The sequence below is a fragment of the Procambarus clarkii genome, chromosome 11 (genome assembly GCF_040958095.1).
Source record: "Procambarus clarkii isolate CNS0578487 chromosome 11, FALCON_Pclarkii_2.0, whole genome shotgun sequence".
Lineage (NCBI taxonomy): Eukaryota > Metazoa > Arthropoda > Malacostraca > Decapoda > Cambaridae > Procambarus > Procambarus clarkii.
This window is the reverse complement of record NC_091160.1, coordinates 32,825,672-32,843,171: the sequence shown is the minus strand read 5'-3', so window position 1 is coordinate 32,843,171 and position 17,500 is coordinate 32,825,672. Positions and strand designations below refer to the sequence as shown.

The 17,500-nt window shown below is 46.3% G+C and overlaps 1 protein-coding gene and 1 non-coding gene across 2 annotated transcripts in view; both read right to left on the bottom strand.

Moving 5' to 3' along the window:
• LOC123758257 (protein amalgam) overlaps positions 1–17,500 on the bottom strand; it is a gene marked incomplete in the record, with an annotated part of 95,084 nt that overhangs the window by 59,886 nt on the left and 17,698 nt on the right.
• On the bottom strand, positions 13,499–13,569 carry TRNAT-CGU (transfer RNA threonine (anticodon CGU)). The gene has a single exon. It is a non-coding gene; the product is annotated as a tRNA-Thr (tRNA).

Below are 17,500 nucleotides of genomic sequence, written 5' to 3'. Positions count from 1 at the left end.
TTCTTCCTCCCACTGCACTTCTCCCAGGTAGTCCCTTATCCTTCTGTAGTCCCCTTTTCTGTAATCAAGTCTCCTTTCCCGGACCTCTTGTCCTTTGGTCACAATTTTAAGCTCCATCATGTAGTCGAAGGCTAGGACACAATGGTCACTAGCTCCTAGTGGTATTTCATGTTCCAACTGCTCGATGTCTTCTACATTCTGAGTGATAATGAGATCTAATAGGCTGGGCGTATCCCCTCCTCTTTCCCTAGTATCTTCTTTCACATGCTGTGTTAGGAAATTCCTGTCAATAACGTCTACCAGCTTCGCTCCCCAGGTCTCCTCCCCGCCATGGGGATTCCTCGTTTCCCAATCTATCTCTCCGTGATTTAGGTCCCCCATGACCAGCAGCTTCGCTCTCATTCTATGCGCTAAAGTTGCTGCCCTCTGCAGTTCATCCATACATGTCTTGTTGCTGTCCTCGTACTCCTGCCTGGGCCTTCTACTGTTTGGTGGGGGATTGTAGAGTATCAAGATTACAATCTTCTTCCCATCCACTGTCAGAGTTCCATGTATGAAGCTTGTGCTTTCATTGGTACCCGGATTTTCCAGCTCATCAAACTTCCATTTCCGCTTTATTAGTAGTGCCACTCCTCCTCCCTGTCTCTGTGTCCTTTCTTTTCTTATCACCTGGTACCCCTCTGGAAAGATTGCATCCGAGATCATGCCATTTATTTTAGTTTCCACTATTGCCACTATGTCTGGGTCTGCCTCACTAACTCTTTCTTTTATCTCTTCTGCTTTATTGGCTACCCCATCAGCATTGGTGTACCAAACCTTGAGACTCTTCTTGGAAACTCGGGTGTCAGAGTTCCCCCTTTCACCAGGGGTCTGGGGGGAACTGGGGGGTGTCTGGGGGGCAAGTGGGGGCTGTGGGGGTGAGTGGGGGGGTGCTAGGGGGGTGCCTGGGAGTGCCTGGTAGGCGAATGGGGTCTGGGCATCTAGGGGGGTAGGAAGGGCATAATGGGTCTGAAAGTTAGGGGTCTGAATAGCACCCCTAATGTGTGAGTGTGTGTGTGTGTGTGTGTGTGTGTGTGTGTGTGTGTGTGTGTGTGTGTGTGTGTGTGTGTGTGTGTGTGTGAGTGAGTGTGTGAGTGTGTGTGTGTGTGTGTGTGTGTGTGTGTGTGTGTGTGTGTGTGTGTGTGAGTGAATGTGTGTGTGTGTGTGTGTATGTGTGTGTGTGTGTGTGTGTGTGTGTGTGTGTGTGTGTGTGTGTGTGTGTGTGTGTGTGTGTGTGTGTGTGTGTACTCCCAACATTCCAATTATAACTGAGTTTGATAGATATGATAAGAACCATTGGTGTCTCTCCCTCCCTCACCTACACCAGTGGGGAGAGAGGGAGAGAGAGGGAGAGAGAGGAGAGAAGCGAGGCCTCGTTAACCAGAGAGCAGTCGTGGGCAGCATAGTGGATGAGTCTACAGAATACTCTTTAATGACCAGCACCTTCCTTGACCCCTGACCCCTGACCCCCTGTGACCCCCGTGACCCCTGACCCCTGACCTGACTCCCCTTGACCCTAACAACATATCAGTTCTCAGAAAACCCAACAACATTTACTAATATTAAATACAACAAGCAGATAATATTGTTGCTGTTGTATACAACAAGGAAATAGCAGCGTCAGCAGAATAGTAACTTGCCTACACCAGTACATGGGTGATGGCTGCCATATACTACCATATAGTATAGGGCCTACCATACACTCATATAAGACCTCCAAATTTTCATTACTAATATATGTGGTTTAATACTGTAGTTTGATTGGCTGCATATATATATATATATATATATATATATATATATATATATATATATATATATATATATATATATATATATATATATATATATATATATGAGTCGATTTGTGAGAATATTGCAGAAATACAGTATAATATACATCATAGAAATTGCTGTCGAATATAAATTCATGTAAATTAAATCAATAGAAATCTAACAAGTCGGTTCCCCGCCAGATGAGGAGACCAGGTGAGGAGACCAGGTGAGGAGACCAGATGAGGAGACCAGGTGAGGAGACCAGGTGAGGAGACCAGGTGAGGAGACCAGATGAGGAGACCAGGTGAGGATCTTCACCTCCACAACACCTCTCTGAACCTCACAATACAGTTCTCTCCTGCACAATTCTATGTATTCCTGAACCCAGCACTCACCTCTACCGTTTCCTACACCCCATGTTCTATAAGGTAATTCCTCCCCCATCTTCCCTATACTCTACCACACAGCACCTCTTCCCCATCTCTCTACGAGCCATAGAGGGCAAGGTGTGGGGGCAGGAATGAGTGGGAAAGGAATTAGGAGTAACAATATTTGTGAAGAGGAGAGGGGGTCTCCGCCCCCCACTCTGCCCTGACCTGCCCCCCCCCCTGGCCCTAGTCCTGCCTTGATAAAACACACACTTCCCTAAAACGTCGAGCGGCTTGTCATAACACAGGGGGGGGGGGTGAGGCCCCCTTCTCTAGCACCTTGCTTTCTTTTCTCTCTCTCTCTGTCTCTCTCTTTCTTTCTCTCTCTCTCTCTCTTTCTCTCTCTCTCTCTCTCTGTCTCTGCCTCTCTCTCTCTCTGTCTCTCTCTCTCTTTCTCTGGGCCTGAGGTATAGGGCCATTGTTTCTCGACGGCGACCGGAATCGAACCCGCGACCACAGGATCACGTGACCAGCGTGCTGTCCGCTCGGCCACCGGCTCTGTGTGTGTGTGTGTGTCACTACAGGCGAGTGAGACACGCAGCAGCGACAATAAGGAAGAGTCTCCAGGAGATGAGACAGTTCTCTCACTTTCTCACAAGGAAATGAACGGAGATACACCTGTTAAAGGGAGGGAGGTAGGAGGGATAGGGAGGGAGGTAGGAGGAATAGGGAGGGAGGTAGGAGGGATAGGGAGGGAGAGGGAGAGAAAACCTGAGATATTAGAGGTAAATAAACCAATAAAGAAACTAGGAACAATAATAGGAACAATAGGAGCTAGTATAATCGACGTTGTTAATATCACTGTAACAGACCCAACCAACAGATAACAGACAGACACAACAGAGCCAAACATAAAATACAGCCATACACCCCCCTACCCCCCCCCTCTCCAAACGCCACCACACACAAAACAGTTATTCAGCAAATTGGTTTGTAGCGTCGCTCGGGTTGTCCACGCCACAAAGTTACCTAACAACGCCCAATTACCTCCTCTGTGGCTACCCCGAACTTGTCTAGCATAATTGTTGCTCTCTACTACTGCCCCCCCCCCCCCTCACCCCTCCCTCACCCCTCATCTCTCACCTCTCACCCCTCACCTCTCACCTCTCACCTGATAGATAGATTGGGAGAACAGAGACCCGCATGGAGGACCAGACACATGGAGAGCTAAGCTGCTGGACGTGGCAACAAGAAACTTTTTAAGCCAGCACATCAAGGATCCAACAAGAATGAGAGGAGAGGATGAACCAGCAATGCTTGATCTGATATTTACCCTAAATGAGTGGGATATAAGGGAAGTTAAGATGGAAGCGCCCTTGGGAATGAGTGATCACAGTGTATTGAACTTTCAGTACCTGGTAGAGCTAGGAATTATCCCCCCCCCCCAAAAAAAAAGAACTAGGAAACAAAAGGCTGGCATACCGAAAAGGAAATTATGAGATGAGAAGTTTCCTAAGGGAAATACCTTAGGACACAGACCTCAGAGCTAAGTCTGTACAAGATATGATGGACTATGTCACCCAAAAGTGTCAGGAGGCAGTAAGCAGATACATCCCGGCCCAAAAGGAAAAATCCGAGAAGCAAAAGAAGAATCCATGGTATAATAGGGCATGTATGGAAGCAAAGAAACTGAACAAAAGGGTGTGGAGGAACTTTCGGAATAACAGAACACCAGAAAGCAGAGAGAGATACCAGAGAACCAGGAATGAGTATGTCAGGGTGAGAAGAGAAGCAGAGAAAAGTTATGAAAATGATATAGCAAACAAAGCCAAGGCCGAACCAAAGCTACTCCACAGTCACATCAGAAGGAAAACAACAGTGAAAGAACAGGTAGGGAAACTTAGAACAGGCGAGGACAGGTATACAGAGAATGACAAAGAGGTGTGTGATGAACTCAACAAGAGGTTCCAGGAGGTCTTCACAACAGAACAAGGTGAGGTCACTGTGCTAGGAGAAAGGGAGGTAAACCAGGCGGCCTTGGAAGAGTTCGAAATTACGAGAGAGGAGGTCAAGAGACACCTGCTGGACCTGGATGTTAGAAAGGCTGTTGGTCCAGATGGGATCTCACCATGGGTACTGAAAGAGTGTGCAGAGGCACTTTGCTTGCCACTCTCCATAGTGTATAGTAGGTCACTGGAGACGGGAGACCAACCAGAAATATGGAAGACGGCAAATGTGGTCCCAATATACAAAAAGGGCCACAGGCAAGAGGCACTGAACTACAGGCCAGTGTCCTTGACTTGTATACCATGCAAGGTGATGGAGAAGATCGTGAGAAAAAACCTGGTAACATATCTGGAGAGAAGGGACTTCGTGACAAATCTCCAACATGGGTTCAGGGAGGGTAAATCTTGCCTCACTGGCTTAATAGAATTATACGACCAGGTGACAAAGATTAAGCAAGAAAGAGAGGGCTGGGTGGACTGCATTTTCTTGGATTGTCGGAAAGCCTTTGACACAGTACCGCATAAGAGGCTGGTACATAAGCTGGAGAGAGAGGCAGGTGTAGCTGGTAAGGTGCTCCAGTGGATAAGGGAGTACCTAAGCAATAGGAAGCAGAGAGTTACGGTGAGGGGTGAGACCTAAGATTGGCGTGAAGTCACCTGTGGAGTCCCACAGGGCTCTGTACTCGGTCCTATCTTGTTTCTGATATATATAAATGATCTCCCGAAGGGTATAGATTCATTTCTCTCAATGTTTGCGGACGATGCCAAAATTATGAGAAGGATTAAGACAGAATAAAACTGTTTGAGGCTTCAAGAAGACCTAGACAAACTGAAGGAATGGTCGAACAAATGGTTGTTAGAGTTTAACCCCACCAAATGTAATGTAATGAAGATAGGTGTAGGGAGCAGGAGGCTAAATATAAGGTATCATCTGGGAGAGGAAATCCTTCAGGAGTCAGAGAAAGAAAAAGACTTGGGAGTTAATATCACGCCAGACCTGTCTCCTGCAGCACATATCAAGAGGATAACATCAGCGGCATATGCTAGGCTGGCCAACATACGAACGGCATTCAGAAACTTGTGTAAAGAATCATTCAGAACTTTGTATACCACATATGTCAGGCCAATCCTGGAGTATGCAGCCCCAGCATGGAGTCCATATCTTGTCAAGGATAAGACTAAACTGGAAAAGGTTCAAAGGTTTGCCACCAGACTAGTACCCGAGCTGAGAGGTATGAGCTACGAGGAGAGACTAAGGGAATTAAACCTCACTTCGCTGGAAGACAGAAGAGTTAGGGGGGACATGATCACCACATTCAAGATTCTGAAGGGAATTGATAGGGTAGATAAAGACAGTCTATTTAACACAAGGGGCACACGCACAAGGGGACACAGGTGGAAACTGAGTGCCTAAACGAGCCACAGAGATATTAGAAAGAACATTTTTAGTGTCAGAGTGGTTGACAAATGGAATGCATTAGGAAGTGATGTGGTGGAGGCTGACTCCATACACAGTTTCAAGTGTAGATATGATAGAGCCCAATAGGCTCAGGAACCTGTACACATGTTGATTGACGGTTGAGAGGCGGGACCAAAGAGCCAGAGCTCAACCCCCGCAAGCACAACTAGGTGAGTACAGCAATAACAAATGACTCAGAGTACAACTGTGAACTTATCTGAAGTCAATAAATATGTTTTGCATATATACTGAGGCGTTGATAACGGGGGGGGGGGGGTGGTGGTGGTGGTGGTGGTGGTGATGGTTTGATAGTGGTGGAGGTGATGGTGGTGATGGTGGTGGCTCGTTTGAGTTCCAGCTTCCACCTGTGTCCTCTTATCTGGCTTTCTCTCAATTAAAAGGTGTTCTTAACTACACTGTTTAACCTCCCAAGTACCTTGTATGTTCCCCTCTATCATGTCCCCTCTATCATGTCCCCTCTATCATGTCACCTCTATCGTGTCCCCCCACCATCTCCACCACTCTGCCCCCCCCCCTGCCAGGGAAGGAGATGCTCCACTCATCTCCCAGATCATCTCAAGACAAACAGGTATGCCAGAAACATTTGTATAACACAGGTTGTCATGGCAACCAGGAAATCACCTGAGAGATTCGTGTCAGTTGACTCATGATATAATTGTCACTATATTTGTCTTATCTTAACGAGTCTATACATCACCACTTTTCTTATTCTTATCATCATTATTTTTATTATTATTGAAGAGATATGACCTCACCTAGCACCCATACAGACATGACCTGATAGGTAATGAGATACCAACAGGATGACAGACATGAGATCAGGTCACCTGAGCACATAAAGGCTCTGGCACACAGCTGGCTACAGACTCATCCTCTTCCTTATATCATTGTTATCTAATGACTATAGCATATTCCTAATGATGCTTATAACAGGATCATGAAATATATGGGTCTCTAGATGCCTGTTTCAACTGAGCTGAGAGAGAGAGAGAGAGGGAGAGAGAGAGAGAGAGAGAGAGAGAGAGAGAGAGAGAGAGAGAGAGAGAGAGAGAGAGAGAGAGAGAGAGAGAGAGAGAGAGAGAGTACCACACACAGAGGTCATGTGTCAAAGATGGTACTCAGAGATAGTGTCACACAGCACAAAACATCCAATATATATTTAAAGCAATATATGTCCCACTGGTAACTTTGTTCCTCTCTCTGTCTCTCTCTCTCTCTCTCTCTCTCTCTCTCTCTCTCTCTCTCTCTCTCTCTCTCTCTCTCTCTCTCTCTCTCTCTCTCTCTCTCTCTCTCTCTCTCTCACTAAAGGTCACATCAGGTCAGCTTCGTGATAGGGTAAGCTTCACTTACATAAATTATTCAGTATTTTTGAGAGTCCAATTGGCTGACCTTCGTCTTAAATGATGACCTTACAATCTCCCCAACTGGCTCACACTATATATATATATATATATATATATATATATATATATATATATATATATATATATATATATATATATATATATATATATATATATATATACAATTAAATTTGACACTGTTGCCAAAGTTCCAACTCTTGAGTCATCTTGGCTCACTCATCTTAGAGACAACTTCAGTTGGATCTGGCAATGTTGCAAGACGTTCCTAATTGATTGACTGATAGATTAAGGTCGTTGGGTCGCTTATTTTGGGCTGTTCGTTATTTTACCAGCGGGTAGTTTAGGGGGATGTAGTTAGTGCGGTGCTTGAAATGTGGTATTAAACCGGAAAATGGTTCACATAATCCTGTCTTCTCTAGGGACTTATCTGTTAAGGATCGTTACGGGATGTAATTAGCCTCCTTAGTTGGTTGTAAGTGACTCAAGGATCATCTTAGACTTATCTTTCAAGGTAACGACCATATTCTATTTTATTTCTTATCGTCTGTGTTTCTGTCTGTTTTCATCTGTCACTTTGGGTTATAGACAGACTGTTTCTTCGACTAGATGTGAACATGTTTTGCTGTCTGTCTGTCTGTCTGTCTCTCTCTCTCTCTCTCTCTCTCTCTCTCTCTCTCTCTCTCTCTCTCTCTCTCTCTCTCTCTCTCTCTCTCTCTCTCTCTCTCTCTCTCTCTCTCTCTCTCCAGTACAAGACCACATATTAACAGTCTTGTATTAAACCATTTCTGAACGAGCGGTTTAGGCCTATTATCCTCACCTTTGGCTGCTGTTTCGTACTTTGCTCCTTTCCCTTCGTTAACCCTCTCGTTAACTCTCTCGTTAACTATCTTTAACCCTAATTCAGTTTGTAAGTTAACCCATTTGTAAGTTCGTTAAGTCACAACCATCTCGTTAACCTCAGCCCTCTAATGACCTCTCTTCCCCTTAATTTCAATTTCTGCTTTCTCGTTAACCGTGGGAAAACCCCCCAACTCCTCGTTATTGACACTCGACTATGGCGTTAACTGTTAGATTCCTCGTTAACTAACGAGGAACTTCATGAAGTAACACCCGTTAGTTCGTGAAGGACCTATTGGAACACCCTCGTTAAGCCTGGGCCAGTTAGTGGGTGATATTATAGGCTTTGTGTTTATTTAAGATGGTTGAGCATTTTACGTATTGTAGGTTCGTTAAAAGGCTTCTACATACATCACCTGCTCGTTCAATGTTGGTCTCGTTAACTACACCCATTACCTGCTTGTTCAATGTAGGTCTCGTTAACTACACCCATTACCTGCTTGTTCAATGTTGGTCTCGTTAACTACACCCATTACCTGCTTGTTCAATGTAGGTCTCGTTAACTACACCCATTACCTGCTTGTTCAATGTTGGTCTCGTTAACTACACCCAGCACCTACTTGTTCAATGTAGGTCTCGTTAGCTACACCCATCACCTGCTTGTTCAGTGTGGGTCTCGTTAACTCCGCAAACGATTACGTTATTTTCTCTTAATCGTTTAATTATTTATTAACGATTTAGTTGCTGTGGTTGCATGAGCTCGTTAGTGGGGGTTTCTCTAGTTAAATGACCAATTATACCAGACTATTCTGTGTCACAATACTGAGGCTCGTTAGTGCCCCTAAATCACTGACTGGCTGAGTTTTAGTCAATAGGTTGGTCCAGGACTGGTCCAGGACTGGTCTATGGCTGGTGTAGGGCTGGTCCAGGACTGGTCCAGGACTGGTCCAGGACTGGTCCAGGACTGGTCCAGGACTGGTCCAGGACTGGTCTATGGCTGGTGTAGGACTGGTCCAAGACTGGTCCAGGACTGGTCCAGGAATGGTCCAGGACTGGTCCAGGACTGGTCCAGGAATGGTCCAGGAATGGTCCAGGACTGGTCTATGGCTGGTGTAGGACTGGTCCAAGACTGGTCCAGGACTGGTCCAGGACTGGTCCATGACTGGTTCAGTTCTGGACCGCAAATGACGCGAGCGATTATCCAGAAAAATAAAACCGTGGACCAGATACCGTACAACGGTCCACCATTGCTGGACCAGAAATGGTCCACAAAATAATTCAAAGATTTTAAGCCACATTTATCTGAAATTTTAGCGACATCTTTCCTATAGTATAGCGATATTCCAGCGATAGAACGCCTTAAAACAGCGATAGAGCGGCGATAGAGTAGCGATAGAGTAGAAAAGAGCCGCACGATGGAATATCAAAGTCAGTTTTTCTCTTACATGTTTACGTTATCTTCGTTATCCGTGTAACCACTTTACCTCTCCCTTGACGCTCTCACTCTCACTCTCGCTCTCTCTCACTCTCTCCCCACTCCCCTCTAGGGCCGCTAACGCCTTTATTGCTGCTGTAAACCTGAGTCACCAAAACAGATCGGTTCAGATCCCAAGTTTAAGCGATCTTGTGAATTCTCGCTTCCACAACTGCTTCCAGATGGGGGGGGGGAGGGAGGGAGAGAGAGAGAGAGAGAGAGAGAGAGAGAGAGAGAGAGAGAGAGAGAGAGAGAGAGAGAGTTGATGTTTTCTTCGTCAAGGACCAGGGACCTGAGGATAGACGCTTGGCGAGTGAAGATACAATATAGGCCACCTATCCAGGGGGGGCTAGGATAGTCAGAGAGAGACTATAGGTGCTCAAATATAGGAGATTGTTGTGCTATAGCCCACACAATAGGATTGTAATATAGCCTGAATAGTTAGTTATCCAGGTACCAAGAATGGGAACTACGTTATCGTAGTCAACCTGGCTATCCTGGTAGTAGCCGTAGATAACCGTAGATAGCGTATCATGAAGGCACAGTAGTAGAGAGCATAGTGAACACAGACTTTCTCTCTATAATGTAGATTACACAGTCAACAGAGTGACTGTATAAACTTGGGAGAAAAAGCACTTATTTGAACAGTGTTGGTAACACGCTCCAAAAACACCGTTAAACTCCGATAAGTTGAGTTAATCGCTGATTGGTAGTTCAGGCTTCCAGGGGGGGGGGGGAGCTGGAGTCGTCGTAACGATTGGGGAGGGTGGAGGTAATGTTTGTTTACTGCGTCAGCTGTTCGCGCAGTCAGCTGTTACTGCAGTCACATGTTTACACAGTCAGTTGTTCTCGTCTAGATGTTCTTCCAGGATTGAGAGTTAGCTCCTAAGCCCCGCCTGTCACGCTACGTTGGATGCAACGACTTCGTACCATGCTACTGGGTAGATGACTGCGTTAGCAACCCTCCATGCTACTGAGTAGACGACTGCGTTAGCAACCCTCCATGCTACTGAGTAGACGACTGCATTAGCAACCCTCCATGCTACTGGGAATACGACTGCGTTAGCAACCCTCCATGCTACTGGCTAGACGCCTACGTTAGCAACCCTCCATGCTACTGGGTAGATGACCGCGTTAGCAACCCTCCATGCTACTGAGTAGACGACTGCGTTAGCAACCCTCCATGCTACTGCGTAGACGCGTGCGTTAGCAAACCTCCATGCTACTGCGTAGACGCGTGCGTTAGCAACCCTCCATGCTACTGCGTAGACGCGTGCGTTAGCAACCCTCCCTGCTACTGCGTAGACGCGTGCGTTAGCAAACCTCCATGCTACTGCGTAGACGCGTGCGTTAGCAACCCTCCATGCTACTGCGTAGACGCGTGTGTTAGCAACCCTCCCTGCTACTGCGTAGACGCGTGCGTTAGCAAACCTCCATGCTACTGCGTAGACGCGTGCGTTAGCAACCCTCCATGCTACTGCGTAGACGCGTGCGTTAGCAACCCTCCCTGCTACTGCGTAGACGCGTGCGTTAGCAACCCTCCATGCTACTGCGTAGACGCGTGCGTTAGCAAACCTCCATGCTACTGCGTAGACGCGTGCGTTAGCAACCCTCCATGCTACTGCGTAGACGCGTGCGTTAGCAACCCTCCATGCTACTGCGTAGACGCGTGCGTTAGCAACCCTCCATGCTACTGCGTAGACGCGTGCGTTAGCAACCCTCCATGCTACTGCATAGACGCGTGCGTTAGCAACCCTCCATGCTACTGCATAGACGCATGTGTTAGCAACCCTCCATGCTACTGCATAAACGCGTGTGTTAGCAACCCTCCATGCTACTGGGTAGACGACTGAGTTTATAACGTATCATTGAGTCATCTTAGAGGACCAATGGGCTCCTCCTGTCATATCTTGTCACCTCTTTGGTTTCAATTGAAATTGCAAAATTCCGTTTTCATAGAATATAGTTTACATAATAATTTTTATTACACTTTCGTTATAAAACAGTGCCTACCTGGGTGTATTTCCTACACTTCTACTATACACAGTGTATTCTTGAGTGTATTTTCTACTACTCCGCTATAGACAGGACCTTCCTGGGGTGTATTTTGTACACTTAGTCAACTGTTTTAAGACTTGTGAGCTGTTGTAAGACTTGTGAGCTGTTTCAAGACTTGATCAGCTGTTTCAAGACTTGATCAGCTGTTTTAAGACTTGATCAGCTGTTTCAAGACTTGATCAGCTGTTTTAAGACTTGATCAGCTGTTTCAAGACTTGATCAGCTGTTTTAAGACTTGATCAGCTGTTTCAAGACTTGATCAGCTGTTTCAAGACTTGATCAGCTGTTTCAAGACTTGATCAGCTGTTTTAAGACTTGATCAGCTGTTTCAAGACTTGATCAGCTGTTTTAAGACTTGATCAGCTGTTTCAAGACTTGATCAGCTGTTTCAAGACTTGATCAGCTGTTTCAAGACTTGATCAGCTGTTTCAAGACTTGATCAGCTGTTTCAAGACTTGATCAGCTATTTTAAGACTTGGTGAGCTATTGTAACACAGCTACTGACCTTATTCTGGTGATGTGTGCCTCTGGTGTCAGTCTTTTGTGTTGTGTCAACTCCCAAAGTCTTTATCTTATACTGAAGTCTAACCTTGTGTTCCCTTCAATCATCTACTGTCCTGTGTGTGTGTGTGTGTGTGTGTGTGTGTGTGTGTGTGTGTGTGTGTGTGTGTGTGTGTGTGTGTGTGTGTGTGTGTGTGTGTGTGTGAGTGTGTGTGTGTTCATTTTGCGTTATCAGTTTAATTTGGCGTAAGAGAAAATTTCACGGCTCGCGAATATTAGTCTCACCGCCACCAAAGTGTGATCACCTGTTCTGAATGTGTAATGTGGGCCGCCCACTCACACACACACACACACACACACACACACACACACACACACACACACACACACACACACACACACACACACACACACACACACACACCTGTTCAGGAACACAGTTCAGGAACCACAGTTCAGGAAGCTGTGTAAGGAATCATTCAGAATCTTGTACACCACATATGTAAGACCAATCCTGGAGTATGCGGCCCCAGCATGGAGCCCGTACCTTGTCAAGCACAAGACGAAGCTGGAAAAAGTCCAAAGGTATGCCACTAGACTAGTCCCAGAACTAAGAGGCATGAGTTACGAGGAAAGGCTGCGGGAAATGCACCTTACGACACTGGAAGACAGAAGAGTAAGGGGAGACATGATCACAACCTACAAAATCCTCAGAGGAATCGACCGGGTAAACAAGGATAAACTATTCAACACTGGTGGGACGCGAACAAGGGGACACAGGTGGAAACTGAGTACTCACATGAGCCACAGAGACGTTAGAAGGAACTTTTTCAGTGTCAGAGTAGTTAACGGATGGAATGCATTAGGCAGTGATGTGGTGGAGGCTGACTCCATACACAGTTTTAAATGTAGATATGATAGAGCCCAGTAGGCTCAGGAATCTGTACACCAGTTGATTGACAGTTGAGAGGCGGGACCAAAGAGCCAAAGCTCAACCCCCGCAAGCACAAATAGGTGAGTACAAATAGGTGAGTACACACACTCATGTCATTCTCTCTCTCTCTCTCTCTCTCTCTCTCTCTCTCTCTCTCTCTCTCTCTCTCTCTCTCTCTCTCTCTCTCTCTCTCTCTCTCTCTCTCTCGTCTGTTGTACACTCACCTGACAATATGGCGGCGGAAAAGTGCCAATCTGACAGTAACGAGGCCCTTTGAGTTTAAACTGTGTACACCAAGAGTCCCTTACTACGTTAGTAGGGAGGGGGGGGAGGGTTTGAACGAAGGACAGGGGGGGGGACATAAAGTGATTGATCGACAAACTGGTTTGATGTGTGTGTGTGTGTGTGTGTGTGTGTGTGTGTGTGTGTATTCACCTAGTTGTGTTTGCGGGGGTTGAGCTTTGCCCTTTCGGCCCGCCTCTCAACTGTCAATCAACTGTTTACTAACTACTTTTTTCCCCACACCACACACACACACACATACACACACACACCCTAGGAAGCAACCCGTGACAGCTGACTAACTCCCAGGTACCTATTTACTGCTAGGTAACAGGGGGGGGGGGCATTCAGAGTGAAAGAAACTTTGCCCATTTGTTTCTGCCTGATGCGGGAATCGAACCCGCGCCACAGAATTACGAGACCTGCGCCCTATCCACTAGGCTACCAGGCCCCTAGCGTGTGTGTGAGAGAGACAGAGATAGAGTAGAGGGTAAAACCATTCAATACATAATCACAGGTGTATTACCTCCCTCTCTCTCTCTCTCTCTCTCTCTCTCTCTCTCTCTCTCTCTCTCTCTCTCTCTCTCTCTCTCTCTCTCTCTCTCTCTCTCTCTCTCTCTCTCCAAAAGTTCATTTGACAGTTTTCTAATCAGCTACTCTATGAAATGCGATGTGTTGATCCTTGTCAACATTTTCAGAGGCAGAGTAAAAGTGACTACAATATTTAGAGCAATTATAGAGCAGCTCTATATATAATTTGGGGTGAGGTGAAGGACCTCACTATTGGCCAATAGGCCGACTGCAGCCTATCATTCTCCATTGTTTCATTGATGGTTGGGGGAGGGGGCCGGGTGTTGTGGAGGTTCAGTACCCACTGGGTAGAATTTACCAGGAGTGCAAACCTGTACATGAGAGTGAACACACCTGCTATCAACATATAATGGGAGGACCGGACCCACACACACACACACACACACACACACACACACACACACACACACACACACACACACACACACACACACACACACACACACATACATACACACACACACATACACACACACACACACACACACACACACACACACACACACACACACACACACACACACACACACACACACACACACACATATACACACACACACACTCACACACACACTCACACACACACTCACACACACACACACACACCTGACGACCCTTAGCAACACAGTACGTCGACCCATCAACACAACCTCCTCAACACTCTGGCACTGTGGTTTTACATAACATGTGAATACGGGCTCACCATAGCCCGTGCTACCTTGAAACTTAGTTCCAGATACGTAAGTCTGTAAACAAAGCTACAGACCACTTTTCGGTCCGTCCTGGACCGTTGTTAAGTCGTGTAACTTGATAACGGTTCAGGAAGGACCGAAACGTCGTCACTACTTAAGACCACTTTAAGTAACTTAAGGTTTGGTGTGTACACAGCCCCGTTATAGTGACGCTGTCCGCTCTACAATAGCGTGTATCAGTATTATCGGGTAATTACCACACACGAGAATTATTCGATAACAAGTCAATGTATTTGTTTCACAAGCACAGGGGATTATCGGCAGAATACACCAATTATGGTTTAAAGTTTTCAGGTTGGTGATTACTGGAGGTAAACTGTGTATGGTGTATGGTGTGGTGTGTGGTGTGTGGTGTGGTGTGGTGTGTCGTGTGTGGTGTATGGTGTATGGTGTGGTGTGTGGTGTATGGTGTATGGTGGGTGGTGTGTGGTGTGGTGTGTGGTGTATGGTGGGTGGTGTATGGTGTGTGGTGTGTGGTGTGTGGTGTGTGGTGGGTGGTGTGTGGTGGGTGGTGTGTGGTGTGTGGTGTGGTGTATGGTGTGGTGTGTGGTGTGTGGTGTGGTGTATGGTGTGGTGTGTGGTGTGTGCTGTGTGTGTGTTGTGTGGTGTGGTGTGTGGTGTATGGTGGGTGGTGTATGGTGTGTGGTGTGTGGTGTGGTGGTGTGTGGTGTGTGGTGTGTGGTGTGGTGGGTGGTGTGTGGTGTGTGGTGTGTGTGTGTGGTGTGGTGTGTGGTGTATGGTGGGTGGTGTATGGTGTGTGGTGTGTGGTGTGTGGTGTGTGGTGGTGTGTGGTGTGTGGTGTGTGGTGTGGTGTGGTGTATGGTGGGTGGTGTATGGTGTGTGGTGTGTGGTGTGTGGTGTGGTGGTGTGTGGTGTGTGGTGTGGTGTGGTGGGTGGTGTGTGGTGTGTGTGTTGTGTGGTGTGGTGTATGGTGGGTGGTGTGTGGTGTATGGTGTGTGGTGTGTGGTGTGTGGTGTGTGGTGTGTGTGTTGTGTGGTGTGGTGTATGGTGGGTGGTGTATGGTGTGTGGTGTGTGGTGTATGGTGGGTGGTGTATGGTGTGTGGTGTGGTGTGTGGTGTGTGGTGTGTGGTGTGGTGTATGGTGGGTGGTGTATGGTGTGTGGTGTGTGGTGTGTGGTGTGTGGTGTGTGTGTTGTGTGGTGTGGTGTATGGTGGGTGGTGTGTGGTGTGTGGTGTGTGGTGTGTGGTGTGGTGTGGTGGGTGGTGTGTGGTGTGTGGTGTGTGGTGTATGGTGTGTGGTGTGGTGTGTGGTGTATGGTGTGTGGTGTATGCTGTATGCTGTATGGTGTATGCTGTATGGTGTATTACCTTTGGTAACGGGAGATACAACTGTAAATAACGGAATAGAGATATTACATTAGCATTCATTACAGGAATTGGAAACAGAACTTAAACAGGAATATGCTTCAGTCATACACTCCTAACAGTAACTACATCATACAGTTATACACCAATACAACTACACCATAATACAGCCATACACCAACACACCTACCTCTTGATACAGCTACACAACAATACAACAACATCACGATACAGCAATACACTACCCCAGCTGGCCACTGATTACACAGTAACACTGAAGTACTCAACAACCTCCAATAATTGGTAGTTAGTTCATGAGCATCTCTGTCCACCCCCCCCCCCCCCGCCCCCCCCCCCCCCCCCCCCCCCGCCACTCCACACAATATGTATATATATAAAATTTCGTATATAAAAGTATACATATATTTCGTTCGTCATTTCAGGTGAGTTTACATTGGTCACTCTCCCTCATCTCTCACTCTGAGAGGTGAGAGATGAGGTAAACTGAGGTAAACTGAGGTAAACTGAGGTAAACTTCAGCCTCTGGTATACCTAGTTCATTGCTCTTTGTGGATTTATATCATATACATTTCTGAGCATTTATTGATACATTTATCTTGAGGTTATCTTGAGTTGATTCCGGGGCTTTAGTGTTCCCGCGGCCCGGTCCTCGACCAGGCCTCCACACCCCCAGGAAGCAGCCCGTGACAGTTGACTAACACCCAGGTACCTATTTTACTACTAGGTAACAGGGGGGCATAGGGTGAAAGAAACTCCGCCCATTGTTTCTCGCCGGCGCCTGGGATCGAACCCAGGACCACGGGGATCACATTTAGGAAAGTTTAGCTGAGAAAAACTATTGTTTTGAAAGCATTGATGATGGCGAATCGTCTCTCTAACCTGTCAAGGAGATGATATATGAAGATATGTATCCTTTATCCTCTATATTTATATTTATTTATCAAGACTGAAGATATGTATCCTCTGTGTATCCTTTATACACAGCAGGTAGTCGTGTGGACATTGAAGCTCCCAGTGTGTATATATTTTACACCTGCAGTATCGAGCTTGGTCCTGCAGTTTGAGCGACAGTGTCAAGCTTGATCCTCCAGCTTGAGCGACAGTGTCAAGCTTGACCCTCCAGCTTGAGCGATAGTGTCAAGCTTGATCCTCCAGCTTGAGCGACAGTGTCAAGCTTGACCAACACTCAGCTTCTACGCCACATTTATGCCACCACTTGCGAAACCTTTACATCTTCCCTTAAAGAGTTGATGTGTTGCGAGGTTGCTTACCATAACCCTGGGTTGTGGTGTTCCACGCTAATGAAGCTGTTTAATAACCGTAAACAAAGCCACCGTGATTAGTTCAGAGATGTACAGGTTTCGTAACTGCTTGTACAGCTGCTTGCAACAGTCTGGTGATCCCCACCTGTGTCTCATCAGTCATCATCAGTCATCATCAATCATCAATGTCACAAAATTGAATGTTTTAACACAAAATTTTGAACGTTTATTAAAAAAAATCATTAATTAATAATAGATATTTTGTGTTGTATAAATGATATTAATCTGCTATATATACACCTGACAAATACACCTGGTAAGGTATCCAGGAGTGTCTTAATTGCTGAATTAATTGCTTAATTGGCTGAAGTATGTTGACCAGACCACACACTAGAAGGTGAAGGGACGACGACGTTTCGGTCCGTCCTG